This window comes from Hevea brasiliensis, chromosome 5 (assembly GCF_030052815.1).
Source record: "Hevea brasiliensis isolate MT/VB/25A 57/8 chromosome 5, ASM3005281v1, whole genome shotgun sequence".
NCBI classification, from domain to species: Eukaryota; Viridiplantae; Streptophyta; class Magnoliopsida; order Malpighiales; family Euphorbiaceae; genus Hevea; species Hevea brasiliensis.
In genome coordinates, this window is record NC_079497.1 from 35,347,798 (window position 1) to 35,371,647 (window position 23,850).

Below are 23,850 nucleotides of genomic sequence, written 5' to 3' on the forward strand. Positions count from 1 at the left end.
CCGAAATGATGTTTGATGGCAATAGCTGCCTCTCCCCTTGTATTACCACATCACTGTACTGAGGGAGACCAAAAGTGACTGTCTTCAGCCTACAGTCAATCATGGCATGATGCCTAGCTAACCAATCCATGCCCAAGATGATATCATAATCTCTGAAGGGCATTTCAATGAAATCAGACAGGAAAATGTGTCCTTGGATCACCAAAGGACAATCTCTATACATTCTATTAACCCTGACCTCCTGTCCTAACGGACTTGTTACTAGCACCTCAAAGTCCATTTTTGTACATGGAACAGCAATGCAATCAATGATGCTAGCACTCACATAAGAATGGGTAGAACCCGGATCAAATAACACAAACACATTCTGATTAAAAGTTGAGAAGGTACCAGCCACAACATCAGATGTCTCGGCCTCTTCCCTCTATCTCATTGCATACATTCTGATTGGAGCACTGTCTTGCTCTGATTGTTTCACTGTGCCTTGGCTGCCTACTGGGCTACCTCTACCCCTGCCTCTACCTCTGCTGGGTGGTTGTGAACATCTGGTGATAGGGCTCTGGCGACCCCTGCGATAGTAGGAGGTGGTCCAACTCTGCGACTACTGGTGCAGTCCTTGGCAAAGTGTCCTGTGCCTCCATAGTTATAACAGGCTCCAATAGCCTTGTAGCAGATCCCACTATGATTTCTTCCACATGTCTCACATTGGCGGGGAGGATAGGAACCTCTGGTACTCTGCTGACCAGATAGGGGAGGCTTCTGTCCTGAATATCTTCCCCTACCAGATTTCTTGCCACCTCTGCCATGTCCCCCATGATTCTTCCTCTTTCCAGTAGGACCACTGGAACTCTGTTCTATAGATTTTCCTTCTTTCTCTGTCTTCTCTGATTTCTTTTTCTCAAGAGTAGCTTTAGACTCAATTCTTTCCAACTCTAGAGCTTGAGAAATAAGTTCAGAGAAGTTAGTGTGTTTGAAGCCGACTACTTGTAATCTGATACTGGGCTTCAAGCCAGTTTCAAACCTCTTGCATCTCTCCCTGCTGGTAGAAAGTAAACTTACTGCATAATGGCTCAGACGGCAAAATTCTCTTTCATACTCAGCCACTGATCTATTCCCCTGTTTCAGACTTAGGAATTCTTGTAACTTCTGGTCTACATAAGCATCAGGGACATATTTCTGTCTGAATTCCCTGAGAAAGTCATTCCATGTTAGCACTGCAGGTTTTACCAGACTGTGGGGAATGGTTTTCCACCAGTCATAAGCATCTCCCTGTATCAAAGATACAGAGTATTCGAATCTGAGCTCCTCTGTGCAATGCAGTTTCTTGAATACCCTATCCATCCTTTCTAACCACTGTTCAGGCTCTAGAGGATCTACTGTCCCCATAAACTCTGTAGCCCCATGCTTCATCAATTTGTCATACTGCCTAGTAGGAGATTGTGGTTGTACCACTGGTGTCTGTGTTGGGACTTGAGTAGGCACATTACCAGCCATTTGTTGGAACATTGCAGCCATCTGTGGCGAGCAGAAAGCGTGGTACTATAGGGTGGTGTTCTTGAACCACGACATTACGTGGGCACAGGGCATCCCTTGCACCTCAGCCTCAATAGATTGATCGACTGAACGATCACCCTCTTCCATAGTCAATGCGAGGATTTTAGATCTCCTGAACAATAACACAAGGAGATTTCCTCCCATTAGTGCATATTTATAATGTAATGTAATGTATGTATCAAACAATGATATTGAGCAGTTGTACTATGAAGAAAGAATATCCAAATAACAGGTGAAAACAGAATTTAAAAACTTTGCTCTGATACCACTAAAACATGTTACACCCTACCCCTCTGTAAGGCATAACATGATCCCGTAGTATATATAATGAATTACCAACTCTATCTACTAATAACCCATTAAATACACTATAAGGGATTTTAAAAACTTTTCTTACTTCTTTTACAGTGGTGAGCACTATTTACAGGTATTAAAAACCTTTTTGAACTGAAGTGATAGAACTAACACATTTGAATTATTTGGAATTTCTGTAAAAATTTTGGCAGAGTGCCATCTGTATTTTAGATAAAACAGTTCTTCAGAAAACCTGCAAAAAGCACTTCAATATTTTTCCAAATCTCAACTCCAACATATTTCTCAACTCAAATCCACAGTGATTTTTCAAAGTCTGAGATACAAGAAATATAATACAATTTTTTTTCAAGCCAAAATAACTCATAATTATTTTACAACTTCAAGGTACAATTTGAATTTACAACTGCTCAAAACCAAAAACAATATGTACATACAGTGAACATATATTACAGTACAAAATGCAAAATGTGGTATACTCATTATACCCGAAAATCTCTCGCTGGATGTATAAGCAGCCTAGTCTCCCGCCTGCTCTCACTGCCTACTCACGACAAAGAATAAAAAGCTATCGCTGAGACAATGTCTCAGTGGTGCACAACATTAACCAAATACAATTTAAATTACAATTCATAAATCATATAAATAGTGGATACTTAAAACCATAGTTAATTTCAAGACAGTAATTGTCAACAAGAATTTAAACTCCATTTCTCAATATCACAATAAATTTTAATAAGTCAAATCATGGTTGAATTCAAAAGACAGTATATGTCAATAAGAGTTTAAATTCATTTCACAATCTCACAATACATATCAATAAATCACACACAGCTTAATCATGTTCCAAAGTTCAATTCGTCCCAAAAGCCGATGGCTAATGAGGTATTCAATTCGTCCCAAAAGTCGATGACTAATGAGGAATAACATAGCTAGCTAGCAAAAATATGAGTACTCATCCAATTCGTCCTCAACAGGCACACACCTCAACACTTCAGCCAGAGAGGGAATTCAATTCGTCCCACTAGAGAAGCTAGCGAGGAATACAATCAATATACATGATAGCTGTGGTTTCAAACCATTTCCAATGCTTTTCAATCAATAAGTATCCATCAATATCATTTAAACAATTTCTCATAGTTTCAAACCATTTACAATGCTTTTCAAGCAATAAATATCCATTCAAACACATTTCCACAATTTAAAACAATAATGTACAAATAGTCATAATTCATTTCAATTGAAAAATTCAAAAGAAATAGTTGTTGTGAACAAATCTCTGATGACTGTCTCCTGGTCTGGACTCAGTGTTTCCTTCCCTTTCCCTGAGTCTTTACTAACTAAGAAACACAATTTGAAGTGTTTCAGTACTAAATTAAATTGTCTCTATCGATAATGCTTGATAAGTAATTCACTGAAAGCTATTATTTGCTTAATCACCTAATATACCGACCCTCGATGCGTTCTAGGTAAATTAGGTTTTAGTGTCACTAATATGTCACATTTGATAGTGTTTTAGGGTTGGTACACGTTACCAATTTCATTTCCTTGTTTAGTGCATTTTATTGCAACTTGCTGGATTCCGGTATACTAGTTTGACCTAGCCGGATGACCTAGTTCCCTCGGTTTTCGAGTTTCGATCAAAACTACAAACTTGTAGATATATGTCTTATGGAACGCGGGGCAAAATTTTAGGTCATTCTGAGTTATGTAGACCAAGTTATGGTCATTTTACTATTGCTGGTGAAATGGCATCAAATTAGGTCATTTTAGGTCAAATTTGGTCAACTTTGGTTCGGCCAGTTTTTGGACCCGAACTTGTGCAAGCTGTTTGACTTGATTATGGTCATTTCTGGGCTTTGGTGTCTTCATAAGACTTGTAGATATGGGTCTTATCTATTCATGGCTAAAATTTCAGGTCAATTGGACCTGTTTTGTGTCAGTTATGGCCTAAACACTAACTGCTGCCCAATTGGTCAATTTTCAGGTCTCAATTGTACTTAATCCGAATTGGTCATTTTTCATGCTACATTGCAAGCAGAATTTTGGTATGCTTTCTCAATGAAAGTTGGCACATTTTGTGCCTAGTTTCACCTCCAATTGGTCTCATACCAATTGGAGTTACACATTTAAAGTTATAGGCTAAAATGCATACTGCCCTTAAATACATTGCATAAACATGTATCAATTACACATTTGCCTTGCTACAAGTCCACTTCTCCTACCAATTTTGTTTTGGTACATTACCAAAACCATATACCACTTCACTTTAAAGTCACTTTGGGCAGAATACAAATATCCTCAATACACCAAATAAAACTCTAATTTACAAAGTCCAAATACAACCACAAATACACATAAACACTACTCATTATTTCATACAATTTCCACAACTAATTTATATACATATCCATCAATCCTCAATGTCATAATTCTGCCAATATCTTCATGAATTCATACATTCATCATGGAGTCTCAAGGTTGCCGAATTGTTCCACAATGCCAAAGTTTCACATACTTTCTTCAACTTCAAATTTCAAATGCATAATCACCATTACATATGGAAATAACTTACTAGGACATCAATTCACCCTATTCAACATGAATTCTTATCAAACATATGTAAGAATATTTCATTAAACATACAACTCCATGGCTGTCCAAAAATGGATATATCAAGAACTCCTCAAACTTGAAAATTTTCTTCACAAAGCACACACCCATAACATGTATATAAAGTTTAACAAAGCAATGTTCAAAAATACAAACTTACCTATGGTTGGGACTTGTTAAACCTTCACAAAACTTCTTAATGTTGGTATCAAACTCTTCCTTGTGATGCGGGGATAAAAATTAATTAAGACAAGTAAGGAAAATTTAGCTTGAAAATGGGTGGAGTGTGGCATGGAAGTGGGCGGCCATGGGAGGATTTTGGAGGTTCATTTCGGCAAGGTTGAGGGGATTTGGAGAAGATGAAGTGCAGATGGTGAAATGGACTTACACCTGCCCCATTACTGTTTAATTAAATCCCTAGTGGTCCACTCACCAAATTTAAATCATATAATATGTTAAATGTGTTATTTACACAATTTTCACTCCACTTTTGGCTATTTACATTAGGTACCACCAAATTAATTTTTCATTTTATTTTCTATGTGTAATATTATTTATTTTTAATGGACATTTAGGTCAAAAGACAATTCAGGATGTCAAATGACCATAATGCCCCTATTCGGGTTGCATTCCCGATTTTTCGGTAACACCAGGTTTTGTCCGTTTTTCGATTTCTCACTTTTCTTTGTACTAATTATTTAATTTTTCTTTGATATTTCTAATGATATTTATACTTCAATTGATGTCTCTTTAAGTCCTATAAATATTTTCCAGGGTTCCCCACAGTCCAGGGCTAGTCAACGGTCCACGCCGTGACTTCCCGGTGCGGTCACCCATCGCTAGGGTTCTCGGCTCACTTAACTTGGTTACATTTCTTTGCTATTATTTTTCCTTTGTTTTTCTTGTATTTTCTTTTCTTGTATTTCACTATTTTATGTCTCCTCACTCATAACGAAGTGTAGTTCTAGGCATCCTAGCTGTCCGGACAACACTGGTCACCAAAACAGTAGAACGCACTACCGAACTTATGGGTGTTACATGAAATTTTGAAAGAATTTTATAACACTAGATTTTAATCGATGATTTAAATTTCACGAAAATTGATTTAAAATCCCTTGTAGTATATTTAATGGGTTACCGGTAGGCGAAGTACGGTAATTCATTAGGTGTACTACGGGATCATATTACATCTTACGGAGGAGTAGGGTGTGACATGTTTATTGGTATTAGAGCAATGGTTTTAAAGTAAATTTTGAATTGTGAATTTGAAATCTTTTTGTCGGTAAATACAACTGCTCAAATGTTTGATACATATAGTACATTACATTATAAATATAATCTAATGGAGAGAAATCTCCTTGTGTTGGTTGTATAAGAAATAGAAAATCCTGTGAAAAGGTATGAAAGAGAAAAATGAGACAATAGAACAGTCTATGACAACAAAAGTACAAGGTGAGGCCCCAGGCCCCCGAGAGTCGGAAGTCTGACTTTATCAACCCCACCTGTACAAATTACTACACAAATGGCCACTTTCTTTCAACAAATGATTGATAATCTGTCAACCCAAGCCCAAGCACAAAACCCAACCCCACAAGGGCAACGTGAAATAGAGAAGAGAGAGAAACCTATGAGTCAGAGCTCGAATAGTTATTTGGAAAATAAAAGTAAGACATAAAAGAATAATTTCCTTTTAGAAAATGGGGCCAAACTGTGGCCACAAACTGTCCAAAGTGATATGCAAAGTTAAAATCTCGAAATTGAACCTAAAGAAAGGTTCTTAAAAAACATTATTGGCTTATCCCTAGTAAGTCACTATATACTAAATTACTTGAAACAGGTATGTGGGACCTACTTTCCCACTATACATTGACATGGAAATTTCGTTATCACTACATCCTAAATCACATGAAATAGTGATGCAAGACCCACCTTTTATACAATACATGGATATGAAGATTTTATTAGACAATTGATAATGCTTAATTGCTCAAAGTAAACCTTGGCTTATGTATATTGTATAGATCGATTGGTATACAAATTAGGGATTACAGATAGCAGTACTGCCTACATGAAAAGTCATGGATTGACAACATATGGTTGATATGATTTTAAAAGACAATGAATATCGGTATCAGGGGGCTTGCAAGGATGGCGATACGTAATGCCTACAAGGTGCTCTAATAAGTACCACCCAAGGGCTTGCAGGGACAGCGATACATAATGCTTGCAGGTGCTTTGATAGGTACCCTTAATTGCCACCAAAGACAGGGAAGAGGCTTGCGGGGACGGCGATACGTAATGCTTGCAAGTGCTTTGATAGGTTAATTGAGCATAAATATAAGTAATGAGTTTTAAATTTAAATAATTACACGAAGAGACCACTGATATGACTTTAAAAGACAGAGAAGAAAATAAGGGTACAGATAAGATGTTAAAAACCTAGTCCATGAGGTTATAACGTAGTGACTATGTAATGTACTCAATGTTTGTATTGTGAGCTGCAGATTACAGTACTGACACAGGATTAATGTGTAGAGCTACGTGCTTCCTCGTGGTGTAATAAAATAAGAATATTTTTAAGTAATCTATAAATTGATACAGTTACGCTCGAATATAGTACTATTACGAGAAATAAATGTGAAAATTTTTGTTAGAAATTTAAAACTTCAGAACTAGCCTGTCGAAAGACTACACTTGTGAGGTAGCTAGAGTTAGTAACTCAGTTACAATAATGTGAGCTGCCTGTACCACTGTAATTGCTATAAGTTTAGAGATATCAGTATGACTTATCATCCTCATATGGATGGATAGTTGAAACAAGTAATTCAGGTAAATTCTAAAACTCATTGAGTTTCTGTAAATAATGAAATGAAATGATAATAATAACCTATAAAATATAATAAGCCCTTAAGAATATACTAAGAACTTGTGTCATTGAATCCGAGGGGAGATGGGACAGATACCTCCCACTAACAGAATTTGTATACAATAATAAGTGTCAAGCTAGCATACAAACGGCACCCTATGAAACATTGTAAGGGAACGGATAACTATTGATTTTGTGATGAGACTTTCAAGGACACAGAATAGTCATGATGTAGTACGAGTCATAATTGATAGACTAACCAATTTTGCTCACTTTTTGCCAGTCCGGATGGACTATAGTTAGAGAGATTGGCCAGATTGTACATAAATGAGATTGTAAAACTGCATGGAGTGCCAATAGCGATTGTATCATACAGAGATCCTAGATTCACTTCTAGATTCTGGGGTAGTCTTTAGAGAGCCCTAGGAACTAGATTGAACTTTAGCATGGCATTCCACCCTCAAACAAATGGCCAGTCTAAGAGGGTAATTCAGATATTGGAGGATATGCTACGGGCTTGTGTGATTGAGTTTGAAGGTAGTTGGGATACACACTTGCCTTTGATTGAGTTTGCTTATAACAACAGCTACCAATCAAGCATTGGAATGCCTCCATATGAAGCTTTGTATGGCAGGAAGTACAGAACTCCCCTATGTTGGGATGAAGTAGGTGAAAGGAAGATGATTGGGCTAAAAATTGTTCAGCAGACATAGGAAAACATCAGATTGATTAGAGATCGACTCAAGGCTGCATCAGACCGTCAGAAGTCCTATGTTGATTTGAAGAGAAGAGATATTGAATATGCAGTGGGTGATAAGGTATTCCTCAAAGTTTCTCCTTGGAAGAGGATTATGAGATTTGGCAGAAAGGGGAAACTGAGTCCTCGTTCCATTGGACCATATGAGGTTCTGGAGAGAGTGGGTCCTTTGGCATATCCGTTGGCATTACCTCCAGAGCTAGAAAGGATACACAGTGTCTTCCATGTCTCCATGTTAAGGAGGTACATATCTGACCCATCTCATGTACTATTAGTTGAAGAGATTGAGGTAAATCCAGAACTCTCATATGAGGAAGAACCCATAGAAATTCTAGCATATGAGGTGAAGCAGTTAAGAAATAAACAGATACACCTAGTTAAAGTACTGTGGAACTATCATTCAGGATAAGAAGCTACTTGGGAATGTGAAGAGGACATGAGGAGACAGCACCCACAGCTGTTCAGAGACTGATGTGAGGTAAAATTTTGAGACGAAATTTATTTAAAGGGGGGGAGAATTGTAACACCCCTATGTTCGGTAGTGCGTTCTACTATTCTAGTGACCAGTGTCGATCCGGACAGCTAGGATGCCTAGAACTACATTTAATTGTTAGTGAGGAGACATAAAATAATAAAATACAAAAAAAGAAAATACAAGAAAAACAAATGAAAAATAATAGCAATGAAATAAAACTAAGTTAAACGAGCCAGCACCGCAACAATGGGTGACCGCACGGGGAAGTTACGGCACAGGCAATAGCCGACCCCAGGACTACAGGGAACCCTTGGAATTTAGTTTCGAGACATAATTAAAGACTTATTAAAGTATAAATTTCATTAGAAATATCAAAGAAATAATAATTAATTAGTACAAAGAAAAATGAAAAATCGAGAAAACGACAAAACTCAGTGTTACTGAAAAATCGGGAATGCAACCCAAATAGGGGTATTGTGGACAATTGACACCCCGAGTTGCCTTTTGACCTAAATGTCAATTAAAAATAAGTAGTATTAAATTTTAAAAATGCCATGAAAATGAGAAACTAGACACATAATGTAAATAGTGAGAAATATCAGTGTTAATTGCAAATTAGGAAACTTAGGGTTATTTAAATGTTAATTAAGGTAAGTGGAGCACTAAGTGGGTTATTTAAATGTTAGTGGACATGGAGGGCAACGCTAACCATCATCTTCAACCTTCATCTTCAACATAGCCGAATGGTTCTCTCAAGCTCTCCATCTATGGCCGTTGCATGCAACCTCCCTAAACTCCACCATTTTCAACTTAAAACCCAAAGCTTGCTTCACTAACTTTGCTCCCCACATCATAAGGAAGAGTTAGATAGCAATTTTTTAAAGTTTAGTGAAGTTTTGGTCAAGCTTTAAAAGTGGTAAGTGTGTATTTTCCATCCTTGTTTCATTAAACTTTGAGTGGATGTTGTGGTGAGTTGTTTTGTGGAAGAAGTTTTGAAGTTTAATGATTTAATGGTGATACACCATTTCGGCAGCCATGGGAATTCAGTATATTTAGCTTGTTTTCACTTGTAAATGGTTGTTTAAGATGTTGATGTAAGTGTTTATGCGTATAAGAATGATTTAGACAATGTATACTAAGTGTATGTGCAATGGTGCAATTGGTTTTGGAAGCTTAAAAGCAATTTGAAGGAGATGTGTTCAATGAGGTAATTCGGCAACTTTAAAGTGTAGCTGAAATGTGTTGTTTCATGGTTTGGTTTATTGAATTATGATGCTTATGGTGGCAGCATGTGTATGTGTATAATTGTTTGGATTTAGACATGTAAATGAGGCATGTTCATGTGGTTAAATTGTGTAAATGGACTTTAAAAAATTCTGAGCTATAATGTGTATATTGAGAATGGTTACAAGCTATCCAAAATGACCAAAAAGTGTTGTTAAGCATGTTAATGGTATGGTACCAAATCAGAATTGGCATGAAAGAGTTAGTTTGGTAAGTATAGAATGCGTATTTGGTAAGTGATGAAGATTGTGTAGTAGGGCAGTGTATGTTTTAGCTTAGAACCTTAAGTGTGTGACTCCAATTGGTATGAGACTAATTGGAGGTAAAACTAGGCACAAAATGTGCTAACTTTCATGGAGTAAGCTTACCTAAATTCTACCTAGAAGGTGACTTGAAAAAAGACCAAATCCGGATTAGTGAGTTGAAAGCCTGAAAATTTACCATTTGGGCAGTAGTTAGTGTTTTAACTATAACTCACTCAAAACAGGTCCAATTGACCTGAAATTTTTACCATGAATAGTTAGACATAGATCTACAATTCTTATGAAGACACCAAAGCCCAGAAATGACCAGAACCAAGCCAAATAGCTTGCATAATTTCAGGTACCAAAACTTGCCGAACCAAAAGTGACCTAAAAATGACCTAAGCCTACCATTTTAGTGCATTTTGTCCAGCATTGGTAAATTGACCATATCTTGGTCTACACAACTCAGAATGACCTGAAATTTTGCCCTACGTGCAATAAGGCATAGACCTACAAGTTTATAGTTTGGACCGAAACCCCAAAACAGAGGGAACTAGGTCATCCGGCTAGGTCAAAATAGTATACCGAAATCCGATAAATTGCAATAAAATGCAATACACTTGGAAATGAATTTGGTAACATATACCAATACTAAAGGGCTATAAAATGTGACATATTGGTAACATTGGAATTGACTCACTTAGAGTGCATCAAGGGTCAACATTATAAGTTAACTAATGAAATGAATTGAAGGGAATAGTACCAAGAAAATTTAGATATTGGATTTTATGGTTGGAAACAAATCATTGAGTACTGAAACACATTAAATTGTGTGTTATAGTTGATAAGGATATTGAGAAGCATAAGGAACATTGAATTAAGGCCTAGAAGCAACTCAAATTAGGTTTGTGCACAACTAGTTTTTAGCTGATTTTGTTCTGAATATTTCATATGATTAAATGACATATTTTTCTTATGTATTATGTTTAACGAGCATTGGATTTAGTTCAATGATTATTGAAATTGTTATAGTATGTACGAATTTAGCTTTGTGAAATGGTATTTGCACAAGTTTTAAGCATTGTTGTGGATTGAATAAATTATGTTTTGGAAAATTGTGATAGAACATGTTTTGAATTGTGATGGGCAACTTGCATGGAAAAATGCAAATTTATGATTTGAATTGTGATGAGCATAAAAATTATTGTATATTGAAATTGACTTTGAATCGAATTGTATTGTGATTTATGCTCACTAAAAGGATTGTGATATTGTTTTATATCTCACTATAGATGCTTGATTAGGATATTACCCGTCTCTCTCATTTTTTGAGAAGACAATGGAGTTAGTTGTGTTTTGATTACCATGGTATGTGCATAAGCTTAGATTCTCCTCTTATTAGAGGTTAGATCTAAGTTTATATGCTATGGCCCTTTCAGAAGATTCATTATTGTGATGTGTACTGTACACGATGATTCGACCTCCCCGACCATAGGGAGTTAGAATCACCCCGAAGATGGCCCTTTCGGATTAGTCTTGCAGAGTTAGTGAGATAAAGAATGGTTTTTGAGATAAAGAACGGTTTTCGTGATAAAGAATCTTTTTGAATAGTAAAGAATTGTGATTTCAATTATGATTTATGTATAATTGATTTTGTTGGAATTGCCTTAAATGGTTAGTTATGATTTGATAAATGGAATTTCATGATCAAAGTCATTTTATACAAATGATTTATATCATTGGCAATGAATATTTTGAGTTTTGGAATTTAATGAGTATCTAGATTTCCAAATTAATTGCTATAATTTTTGTTAAAGTATATTGTATTATGTTTTAAATTATAGTTGTGCACCACTGAGTTCACCACTCATTGATAGCTTTGTATGCTGTCGCAGGTTAAAAGAGTATAAAGCAATTGAGTAAGCTTCTTTGAAGACACATTCAGATCAGCTCCAGGTATATCATAGGTATACCCATGTACGCAGGTTTTGATGTATGCATGTAATAATAAGTTCGTAAGTTATTTGAGCAGTTGTATAAAAACTCTTGTAAAATATTTTGCTATTTAATTAAATGTATGTCACACCTTACCCCTCCGTAAGGCATAACATGATCCCGTAATATACTTAATGAATTACCAACTTTGTCTACTGATAACCCATTAAATACACTACAAGGGATTTTAAAACTTTTCTTACTTCTTTTTACAGTGATGAGCACTATTTGCAGGTGTTAAAAATTTTTTTGAACTGAAGTGAAATAGTTAATACATTTAAATTATTAGAAATTTCTGTAAAAAATTTGGCAGAGTGCCATCTGTATTTTGAATAAACCAGTTCTTCAAAAACCTGTAAAAAGCACTTCAAATATATTTCTCATTCTCAAACTCCAACATTTAATCAACACAATATGTTTGACAACTCAAATCCATAATAATATTTCAATATTTCCAAAGGCTGAGATAAAAGAAATATAGTACAAATTTTACAAGCCAAAATAATTCATAATTTATTTTACAACTTTAATGTACAATTTTAATATACAACTGCTCAAAATCACAAATACTATATACATACAGTGAACATATATTACAATACAAAATGCAAAATATGGTATACTCAATATACCCGATGAACTCTCAATATAGCATTAGCAGCCTAGCCTGCTGCCCTGTCAGTATGTCTACCTGTGACAGCAATGAAAAGCTATCGTTGAGTAAAATTTACTAAGTGGTGCACAATAACAATTTGAAATGTGATATATAAATCTTTTATTGACAATTCACAAATCAAATAATTCACAATTCCATTTCACAATTTACAAAGTTCATATAACACAAATTTGATCAAATAACTGAATAATATAGTTTTGCCAATCAATAACACAATTTGATCAAATTACTGAATAATACAGTTTTGCCAACTAATAACACAATTTGATCAAATAACTGAATAACATAGTGTTGCCAATCAATAACACAATTTGATCAAGTAACTGAATAACACAGTTTAGGCCATGACATAATTTTTTCTGCACATGCCGTGTTGTACACCACGACAAGACACACTCACCCCAATAATCGAAATCAATGAGGGAAAAAGCTAGCTAAATAATGAGTACTCATCCACACTCATCTCAGAATGGTAAGTCAAAGAGGAAGGAAAATAATCACACTCACCCCAGACTGATAAGTCAAAGAGGGAGGAATATAATAACAGTGTCGTGCTAAGTGTGAATCAAGATAATTCCAAATCATAATATTTCATACAATTCCCAAATCACATTTTATCTCAAAATTTCCATTTGCAAAGTTGGCAACACAATAATTTCCAAATCATATTCCCAAAACCAAAACAATAAAATATTATTCATAACTCATTTCTCCAAATAAATTTGCTTGTAAAAGCAGTGAATATAAAAGTATTGTGCATGGACACAATTTAAAACTATAATGTTCAATTAAATTTTTAAGTAGAAAATGAGAAGTCAAAATTATTGTGCACAAATACAATTTAAAATAATAACATACAAATAATCATAATTTATTTCAATTGAAAAATTCAAAAGAAATAACTATTGTGCATAAACCTCTAATAACTGTCTTTTGCCTCTGACTCAGTGTTTCATTCCCTTTCCCTGAGTCTTTGCTAACTGAGAAATACAATTTGAAGTGTTTCAGTACTCATTTAAACCATTTCTAACAATAAGGCTTAATACTTACTTTATTGAATTCTATTATTTCCTTAGTCAACCTAAGATGTTGACCCTCGATGCAGTCTAAGTGAATTAGGTTCTATTGTTACCAATATGTCACATTTGTATCCTTTTAGTATTGGTACTTATTACCAAATTCATTTCCATGTATATTGCGTTTTATTGCAATTTGTCGAATTCTAGTATACTTATTTGACGTAGCCGGATGACCTAGTTTCCTCGGTTTTCGAGTTTTGGTCAAAACTATAAACTTGTAGATCTATGTCTTATTGCATGCGGGGCAAAATTTCAGGTCATTCTGAGTTTACTAGACCAAGTTATGGTCATTTTACTATTGCTGGTCAGAAAGTACCAAAATTGGTCACTTTAGGTCATTTTTGGTTCGGCCAGTTTTTGGACCCGAACTTGTGCAAGCTATTTGGCTTGGTTATGGTCATTTCTGGGCTTTGGTGTCTTCATAAGACCTGTAGATATATGTCTAAACTATTCATGGTAAAAATTTCAGGTCAATTGGACCTGTTTTGAGTGAGTTATGGCGAAAACACTAACTACTGCCCAAATGGTCAATTTTCAGGCCTTAAATGCACTAATCCGGATTTGGTCATTTTTCAAGTTACCTTCCAAGCAGAATTTTGGTAAGCTTCCTTCATGAAAGTTGGCACTTTTTTGTGCCTAGTTTCACCTCCAATTGGTCTCATACCAATTGGAGCCACATACTTAAGGTTCTAGGCCAAAATACACACTGCCCTATGTCAACACTCTTCATCACATACCAAATACACTTTTAACACTTACCAAGTTACACATTCATGCCATTTCTGTTTTGTACCATAACATAGACACATTTCACAACACATTTTTGGTCATTTTGGCAGCTTATAACCACACTCAATATGCACATTATAGTCCAGAATTTACCAAGTTCAAATTACAACAATTTAATCACATAACCTAGCTCATTTACATGTCCAAACTCAAACCCTTATACACATACACAAGCTGCCATAACTAGTACCATAATTCAACAATAGCATTCCATAAACCAAACCATGAAGCAACATATTTTGGTCCACACTTTACATTGCCAAATTGTACCTCTCCTTGAATTAATTTCCAAGCTTCCAAAATCAAGTGTACTTTCACATACATCTAATATACATCACCCAATTTATTCCTACACACATAAACCCTTCATCAACACTATAATCTACCATTTACATGCAAGGATAAACTGTTCTTATAGAGTTTCCATGGCTGCCAAAAATATACATCTTCCTTAAACATCAAACCTCAAAAATCTTTCCACAATTCAACTACCCATAACATCCACACAAACTTTAATGAAGCAAGCATCAAAAATACCTACTTACCACTTTGGAAACTCTTCAAAACCTTGACTAAACTTGATCTTCTTACTGCCTATCTACTGCCCAAGGTGTATGGACAACTTTTAATGAAGGAAAGTGCAAGAGGCTTGGATCATGCTTGCATGAAGGTTCAAAACCATGAGGCCATGGAGGTTCTTTCTTGGGAGCAATACAGCTGGTTCTTTGAGAGGTGAGGAAGATGACAATCTGCTGTCCAAATGAAGATGTAGTGGTCCACTTAGGTGAGTTAGTGGAGCACCATGTGAAAGTTTAATTATTTATTTATTCTAAAGTTTCATTTTCCCTCATTTAACTCTCAATTTTTGCTATTTACATTAGGTACCACCAATTTAATTTTTCATAAAATTTTTCAAGTATAATATCATTTATTTTTAATGGAAATTTAGGTCAAAAGACAACTCGGAGTGTCAAATAACCACAATGCCCCTATTCGGGTTGCATTCTTGATTTTTCGGTAACACCAGATTTTGTCGTTTTCTCGATTTCTCACTTTTCTTTGTACTAATTAACTAATTTTTCTTTGATATTTCTAATGGTATTTATACTTCAATAGAAATTTATTTAAGTCCTAAAAGTATTTTCCAGGGTTTTCAGCGGTCCAAGGCTAGTCAACGGTCCACGCCGCAACTTTCCGGTGTGGTCACCCATCGCTAGGGTTCTCGGCTCGTTTAACTTGGTTACATTTTATTGCTATTATTTTTCCTTTATTTTTCTTATATTTCATTATTTTATGTCTCCTCATCCATATCTAAGTGTAGTTCTAGGCATCCTAGCTATCTAGATAACACTGGTCACCAGAACAGTAGAACGCACTACCGAACATAGGGGTGTAACAATGTAAATTATCGTAAATATAAATTTGAGATTTCATTTACCTGAATAGTTTTGTAATATGAATTTTGAGTCTTATAATCAATAAAATGTTTCTTTTATGATGAAATTGGTTTGAAAATGAATTGATTTGATTATTGAGATTTGAATTGTGAGTTGAAATGAAGTTATTGGAGTTGTATTTGAGAAAATACATTGGGAGTGTGTTTCTTTATAGGTTTTGAAGAACTATTTTCTCAAAATAAAGTTGACACTCTGTCGAAATTTTAAAAAAAATTTATAACAACAGATTTTAATCGATGATTTAAATTTCATGAAAATTGGTTTAAAATCCTTTGTAGTATATTTAATGGGTTACCGGTAGGCGAAGTACTATAATTCATTAGGTGTGCTACGGGATTATGTTACATCTTATGGAGGAGTAGGGTGTGACATATTTTTTGCAGTTAATTTTCTGATAACAATGAGCACAGAACAACCACCACTATCCAATATCTTTGCAAGCATACTTGATCGAAATAGGTTGACAGGACCTAATCTATCTGATTGGCTAAGAAATTTGAAACTTATCCTGAACCTTGAACATATAAGATATGTTCTAGATTTAAATGTTCCTGGTCCCTTACTTTCAGAGGCCACTCAAGAGGAACATGAAACTTTGGACAAGTGGAAGGAGCATGATATGAGAGCTAAGTATTACATGCGTGCTTCTATGAGTAATGAGTTACAGAAGCAACATGAGAACATGCAGAGTGCGAGTGAGATCCTCCTTCACCTACAAGAGTTGTATGGTGAGCACAGCAGGAATGCTAGGTATGAGATATCTAGACAGTTGTTCCACATGAGGATGTCTAAGGGACAGAATATTGGGGATCATGTCCACAAGATGATTCGATTGATTGAGCAGTTGGAACATCTTGACTTTAACATAGATTTCCAAATGTATACAGATTTGATCCTTCAGTCCCTTCTTGAGTCTTTTGGGAATTTTATGACAAATTTTCATATGACTAAGCAGGAATGCACCTTGGCTAATTTACTCAACATGCTGGTTATGCCGGGCAATAAAGGAAAAGAGGTAGCTTTGATTGCATCTTCTTCTATTAGAAAGTCCAACAAGAAGTAAGGTAATAAAAAAAAGAAACCTCATATTCCTGGTCCTTCCAAGAAAATAGCTAAATAGAAAGGGAAGGCTAAAACTGATGGAGGCAAAGGAAAGTGTTTCCACTGCCAGAAGGATGGGCACTGGAAAAGGAACTGCCCAAAGTATCTTATTTCTCTGAAGGACAAAAAGGATACATCTTCGGAAGATATTTTCATATCTTGTTATTTAGATTCTGATGATACTCATAGTTCATCTACAGCTTGGGTTTTAGATGCTTGTGCCAGTTCTCACATTTCTTATGATATGTAAGAATTAGTAAATAGTAGCAGTTTGCATTCTCGAGATGTTAGACTCCGAATTGGCGATGGTTCAACTATTGAAGCTTTAGCCAAAGGATCTAAATCTTTTTATATGTCTGGACATGTTTTGTGTTTGGATAATATTTTATAAGTACCTGATGCTTTTAAGAACATAATTTCTGTAATGACCCGGCTCTAACGACTCGAGAAATTCATCGCTTTGGCTATAAGCCTCACGGTTTTGTCCCATAGGTGGAATGGAGAACTTCCTAGGAGGTCACCCATCCTAGGATTTCTCTCAAGTGAGCATGCTTAACCCTGGAGTTCTTCCAACTCTCTAGACCATTCCACCAAAAGGCGCCTCTTATGATTAGTACCCTTATTTTCTATATCATTACTTTTTGAACCCAAGACCATCTCCGTGCTTTGCCGATGTGGAATTTGCCTAAGGGACCTTTCTCTCCCCCTTTTGGGACTCAGCGTCCTCGCTGAGGTTTGCCCCACCATCGCCCAAGAGGACACACGAGTGGCTCTGATACCAATTGTAACGATCGGGCTCCAACCACTACAGGAATTGTCCACTTTTGCCATAAGCCTCACGGTTTTGTCCCATAGGTGGAATGGAGAACTTCCCAGGAGGTCACCCATCCTAGGATTTCTCTCAAGCGAGCACGCTTAACCCTGTAGTTCTTCCAACTCTCCAGGCCATTCCACCAAAAGGCGCCTCTTATGATTAGTTCCCTTATTTTCTATATCATTACTTTTTGAACCCAAGACCATCTCCGTGCTTTGCCGATGTGGAATTTGCCTAAGGGACCTTTCTCTCCCCCTTTTGGGACTCAGCGTCCTCGCTGAGGTTTGCCCCACCATCGCCCAAGAGGACACACGAGTGGCTCTGATACCAATTGTAACGATCGGGCTCCAACCACTACAGGAATTGTCCACTTTTGCCATAAGCCTCACGGTTTTGTCCCATAGGTGGAATGGAGAACTTCCCAGGAGGTCACCCATCCTAGGATTTCTCTCAAGCGAGCACGCTTAACCCTGTAGTTCTTCCAACTCTCCAGGCCATTCCACCAAAAGGCGCCTCTTATGATTAGTTCCCTCATTTTTTATATCATTACTTTTTGCCTTTCGTGATTAGTTTCTCCATTTTATATATCATTACTTTTTAAACCCAAAACCATCTTCATGCTTTGTCGATGTGGGATTTGCCTCAAAGACCTTTCTCCCCCCCTTTTGGGACTCAGCGTCATCGCTGAGGTTTGCCCCACCATCACCCAAGAGGACACGCGAGCAGCTCTGATACCAATTGTAACAATCGGGCTTCAACTACTAGAGGAATTGTTCGCTTTGGCTATAAGCCTTACTGTTTTGTACCATAGGTGCAATGGAGAACTTCCTAGGAGGTCACCCATCTTAGGATTTCTCTCAAGTGAGCACGCTTAACCCTGGAGTTCTTCCAACTCTCCAGGCCATTCCACCAAAAGACGCCTCTTATGATTAGTTCCCTCATTTTTTATTTCATTACTTTTTGCCTTTTGTGATTAGTTCTCCCATTTTATATATCATTACCTTTTAAACCCAAGACCATCTTCGTGCTTTGCCGATATGGGATTTGCCTAAGGGACCTTTCTCCCCCCCTTATGGGACTCAGCGTCCTTGCTGAGGTTTGCCCCACCATCAACCGAGAGGACATGCGAGCGGCTCTGATACCAATTATAACGACCGGGCTCCAACCACTGGAGGAATTGTCTGCTTTGGCCATAAGCCTCACGATTTTGTCCAATAGGTGGAAAGGAGAACTTCCCAAGAGGTCACCCATCCTAGGATTTCTCTCAAGTGAGCACTCTTAACCCTGGAGTTCTTTCAACTCTCCAAGCCATTCCACCAAAAGGCGCCTCTTATGATTAGTTTCCTCATTTTTTATATCATTACTTTTTGAACCTAAGACCATCTCCGTGCTTTGTCGATGTGGGATTTGCCTAAGGGACCTTTCTCCCCCCCATCTGGGACTCAACGTCCTCGCTGAGGTTTGCCCCTCCATCACCAAAGAGGACACGCGAGCGGCTCTGATACCAATTGCAACGATCGGGCTCCAACCACTAGAGGAATTGTCCACTTTGGCCATAAGCCTCACGGTTTTGTCCCATAGGTGGAATGGAGAACTTCCCAGGAGGTCACCCATCCTAGGATTTCTCTCAAGCGAGCACGCTTAACCTTGGAGTTCTTCCAAGTCTTGTAACATCCCTATTTACATAGTCTGGTAAATTATACTGTTTCGGTGACTAGAGTCGGTCCGGACAATTAAGGGGATTAGAACCACACTTAAGACAACTAGATAAGCTATAAACACAAATAATTAGTAATTGCTAATTATTTAAGTATAAATAAGAAGAACAGAACATAAGAAGTTAAACAAGCCGAGAGTCACAGAGATGGGTGACCTTCTCGGGAACGACTGTGAAGTCGATTTAAACTCAAATTTCAAACCATAAAATGTGACACTGCGGTCCTTATGACTATTACGAACACAGTGAAAAAGAGAAAATCATGAAAAAAGGTTGTTAAGCCAGTTAAGTAATTAGGTTAGGGAGTTGGAAGAAATATTGAATTATTTGCAAATCGGGTTGAACCAGCGAGGGGCAATTTGGTCAATTGACCCCGAGAGCTGACTCCTAACCTAACTGTCAAATAAAATCAGAGAAAAAAAAATTTTGGAGTCGGGAATTAAATTAAAGAACTAATAGAAAAATAAATGAAAAAAAAAGGAAAATGAAAAAGTGAAGGGAGATGACATCATGCATGACATAATGCATGATGCCATAAATATAATAATTAATATATTTAATTAATTAGATATTTTGGTCTTCCATAAGAAAAAAAAAAAAAAGAGAAAAGAAAGAAAAAAAAAAGAGATCATCTTCTTCAATTTCCGTCCAACTCTCTCTTTCATCTCTCCCTCACTTCATCCTCCATGAAAGCTCATCTTTGAGCTTGAAAAACCAAAAATCTCACCATAGAAAATTATTCTACCATGGTTAAAGCTTGTTTTGGCAACTAGAAGAGGTGATTGAAGAATAAAGAAAGAAGAAAGGAAGAGTTTTGAAGGGAAGAAAATTCTGCATAAGGTTAGTAATTTAAGTTTAAAAAATTTAGTTTATACTTTGTGTGTTTAGCTCAATTAACGTAGATTTTCACTTAAAAATCAAAGAAAACAATTGTTGGGAGACTTTTAGTGAATTCAGCCAGCTAGGGTTTGCTATGAATATGCTTGTGTTTTGATTGAATTCAATATGTATGAAAGCCTAATGGAGTTGAGGAATGATATTTGTATGCTTAGAATTAATTGAATGTAACAAATTGAGAATTAGGGCTTGACACCTAGGGTTTAGAGGCAAAAATTTGGAGAAATGGTGAAATAATGTATTTGATCTAGTTTGAAGTGAGAAATGGTCATTTGTAACCAAATGAAGTGTGTTGGAAGGGTTGGAGTTAAGGTTAAATTCGGATTGGGTGTGGTCATGCTGCTAGCAGCATGAGCAAGCTCCCTTTGAGGGACCAAACATGAAAATTTACAAGTCCAATTTGTATGAGACTAATTGGTAATGAAAATAGACACTAAATGACACAATTTTCATTTAGGAACCATGCCCCAAAAGTGACCAAAACCTAGTGAACAAATTGACCAAAATTGGAAAATCTCAGTCTGCCCTGTACAAACTGACCAAATGAACAGTGTTTGTTCATTTGGCCATAACTTGAGCTAGGCAGGTCTAAATGACCTGAACTTTTACCGATGAACAGATGAGATATAGACCTAAAACTTTCATGAAGAACACAAACTCAAATTATGCCATTAACCAAGTCATTTGGCCACCCAAATTTGGTGACCTAAAATTGCCAGAACCAAAATTTGCCTAGAAATCTGGGTTAAGTCTAATTCGGCAGCCATGGTTCAAATGGCTATAACTTGAGCTACAAAACTCCAATTGGAATGATTTAAAAAGGAGAATAAACTTAAGACAATAGGTAACATTTTCTGTGAAGTAAGTTTTGCCAAATTCTAACAGTAAAATGACCAATGGAACAGTGCAACTTAAGATACCAAAACTAAAAATTTGCAAATTTGCCTGAAAGACTTAAGTTTTGAGAAAACAACCAAAACCAAAAAATTAGGGAACCAAAATGTGGCATGTGGGTGAAGTTGAAGTTCCCATACCTATTAAGCCTTAGAAAGTCAACAAATTGACTTGAATAGTATCATGAATAGTAACTCCAAAATGAAAATTTCCAAGAATTTTAGTTTAAGCATATTTAGGCTAGAATTAAGTATTTATGAATTAATTGTTGGATTTATGGTGAAATAAGATACTGAAACACTATAAATTTTGTGTTTCAGCTAAAAAAACCCAAAAGGTATAAGGGACTGAGTCAAGACCTGGAGGCGACTCACGTCAGGTTTGTGCACAATAAACTTGACAATTCTTGAAATAAATGTTGTGAATAATTTGGATTGTTATGGCTTTGAAAATATTATTTGAAAAAAAGTGTGTTGCCTACTTTGTATATGAAAAATTTAGAATGAAATATGATCTGTGAATTGTATAAAATATTTCAATAACTTAATTTAAATTGTTTTTAATTCACACTTGACATGACAATATTAATATGTTCCTCCTCCACTTGTGGGATGAGTTTGATATTTGATTATATTCCTCCCTCTTTGGCTTTCTAGTCTGAGGGGCGAGTTTGGATGAGTACTCATTAGCTAGCTAGCCACATCCCTCATTGATTTCGATTAGTGGGGTGAGTATGCCTTGTCGTGATGTACACACGGCATGTTCGGAAATTTTGTGTCATGTCCTAAGTTGTGTTATTGTTTGGCAACACTATGTTTATTAAATTGTTTGATCAAGTTGTGCTATATTAAGCTTTGAAAATTATGATTTGTTATAAATGTGATTTGAAAAAAAAAAATTGTGAAATGCGATTATGAGATTTTTGAATGATGATTTTTGAATGATGATTTGTTCATAAATGTTTTATATTATGCATTTTATGCTTTATTGTGCACCACTGAGTATTTATATACTCAGCGATAGCTTTAACTTCTTTGTCATGAGATAGAGAAAAGGACATAGCAAGTGAGCGCTACTCTGATTAGAGAGGAGAACAATTGAAGAATTCTTGTACGGGTATTTGTATGTACCCTGGTAGTTTAGTTTGATGTACATATGATAGTATGCATATGTATCTCTGTAATTTGAGCAGTTGTACAGATAAAATTGTAATAATATTATTTTTGAGATTTTGCATCTGTAAATTAACTTATGATTGTAAATTAATGATTTAAAATGCAATGTGCATGAATTATGAAATGTTTTGAGATATTAATTCTTGATTTGAAATTTGGATTTTGAATTGAAGTGTTGCTATTGCTGTTGATTTGAAGTTTGGTAATTGCAAATGGAGTTGTGATTGAGAAATATATTGGGAGTGTGTCTATTTTCAGGTTTTGAAGAACTGTTTTCTCAAAATACAGACGGAACTCTGGCAAAATTTTTATAAAATTTGCGGAGAAATAATATGGACCAAAAATGTTAACTTTAATTTATGTTTAGACTTTAAATAAAGGTTTTTAAAATTTGAAAAAAAATTTTAACCACCAATTTCAAAATGAACGAAAATTGTTTTAAAATCCCTTGTAGTATATTTAATGGGTTACCGTTAGGTAAAGTATGGTAATTCATTCAGTGTACTACGGGAACATGTTATATCTTACAAGGAGTAGGGTGTGACAACTCTCCAGGCCATTCCACTAAAAGGCGCCTCTTAATATCATTATTTTTGAACCCAAAACCATCTCCGTGCTTTGCCGATGTGGGATTTGCCTAAGGGACCCTTCTCAGGAAGGACTGCGAGGTCAATCTAAACTCAAATTTCAAACCGTAAAATGTAACATCGCGGTCCTTAGGACTATTGCGAACATAGTGGAAAAGAGAAAATCACAAAAAAGAATGGTTATGCAGGTCAAATAATTAGGTCAGGGATCCGAAAGAAATATTTAATTATTTACAAACCGGATAGAACCAGCGAGGGGCAATTTGGTCAATTTAACCCTAGAACTGACTTCTAACCTAACTGTCCAATAAAATCGAAGAAAAAAAATTTCGAGATCAAGAATTAAATTAAAGAACTAAAATAAAAATAAATAACACTCTTCTTCTTTTTTTGCCTTGATTTGTGATTACTTCCCCCATTTTATATATCATTACTTTTTGAACCCAGGACCATCTTCGTGCTTTGCCGATGTGGGATTTGCCTAAGGGACCTTTCTCCCCCCCTTTTGGGACTCAGCGTTCTCGCTGAGGTTTGCCCCACCATCACCTAAGAGGACACGCGAG